This window comes from Schistocerca nitens, chromosome 9 (genome assembly GCF_023898315.1).
Source record: "Schistocerca nitens isolate TAMUIC-IGC-003100 chromosome 9, iqSchNite1.1, whole genome shotgun sequence".
NCBI classification, from domain to species: domain Eukaryota; kingdom Metazoa; phylum Arthropoda; class Insecta; order Orthoptera; family Acrididae; genus Schistocerca; species Schistocerca nitens.
The window spans coordinates 70,265,849-70,267,129 of NC_064622.1; the positions used below are offsets into that span (position 1 = coordinate 70,265,849).

At 46.2% G+C, this 1,281-nt stretch overlaps 2 non-coding genes across 2 annotated transcripts; one reads left to right on the forward strand and one right to left on the reverse strand.

The window, feature by feature from the left end:
* Positions 1–683: 683 nt before the first annotated feature.
* On the reverse strand, positions 684–758 carry Trnas-cga (transfer RNA serine (anticodon CGA)). Its single transcript has one exon. It is a non-coding gene; the product is annotated as a tRNA-Ser (tRNA).
* A 195-nt stretch (positions 759–953) lies between these two features.
* On the forward strand, positions 954–1,028 carry Trnas-cga (transfer RNA serine (anticodon CGA)). Its single transcript has one exon. It is a non-coding gene; the product is annotated as a tRNA-Ser (tRNA).
* The last annotated feature ends 253 nt before the right edge of the window (positions 1,029–1,281 follow it).

Consider the following 1,281-nt stretch of genomic DNA (forward strand, 5'->3'; position numbering starts at 1 on the left):
TCCATTGACATAGACGCTACACTTTTTCTCACATCACCAAGGGACAGTAGACCTTAATATGTGACATGAATTTCAACGTGATGCATCCACCCGTTCCTGAGACAAAGGATTCTGAAGAGTCGGACAGACAGACAGACATACAGAATGATATACAGATAAGGAGCAGTCCTCTTGTGGTTCCGTTTTTACGGAGTGGGGTACGGAACCTTTAAAATACAGTGCGGTTAGCCACAGTGTCAGATAAGGTATTGCACTTTCGTGGGTGTGCCAAACTTGAGGAACGTTGGTCAGTTTTTGAAAAAAAGCCACTGCTGACTTTTTGTCGCCCGGGCATGGAGGTTGTTGATCTGATGACTGATAAAAAGAGCAGGACACAAAATGACTGGACTTTGCTCAAAAATATAAAGAGAGTGAGAGATTAGGCGCCATTTTCCGATAAAACCAAACTCGAGTTTTTCTCGCACTGGTCTGGGCACCAACTTTTCCTAGGTGTGGGAGTTTGCCACGAAAGTATTAAATTTTTGTTTGTTTTGAAAAACAGGAGACTGGCTAGCAGTTAAATAGACTTCTCAGAGGTGGGAGGGCAAGTCTTATTATGTGGTATCCCACTCAGAATGCTACTAACGAACTTTCTAATTGGGGGACAAGTGTTTCTTTGAAACTTCCTGGCAGATTAAAACTGTGTGCCGGGCCGAGACTCGAACTCGGGACCTTTGCCTTTCGCGGGCAAGCGCTCTACCAACTGAGCTACCCAAGCACGACTCGCGCCCCGTCTTCACAGCTTTACTTCCAGAATGAAACATGCCCCAGGCTGTGGCTAAGCCATGTCTAAGAAGTATCCTTTCTTTCAGGAGTGCTAGTTCTGCAGGTTTGCAGGAGAGCTTCTGTAAAGTTTTGAAGGTAGGAGAGGAGGTACTGGCAGAAGTAAAGCTGTGAGGACGGGGCGTGAGTCGTGCTTGGGTAGCTCAGTTGGTAGAGCACTTGCCCACGAAAGGCAAAGGTCCCGAGTTCGAGTCTCGGTCCGGCAAATAGTTTCAATATGCCAGGAAATTTCATATCAGCGCACACTCCACTGCAGAGTGAAAATCTCATTCAAGTGTTTCTTTGGTGGCCTCTCTGTGGAGAACTCAGAGGGGGGAGGTTTCGGAGACTGGTAGATTTTGGATTCGGCGTGAGAGACATCGATTTTGACATCCGAAACCTGAATTTTATCTCAGGAGACACAGCTCTCGTTTAAGGAGACTTGGGAAGCTGTATTTTCTCTGCATATTTAGACTTTAG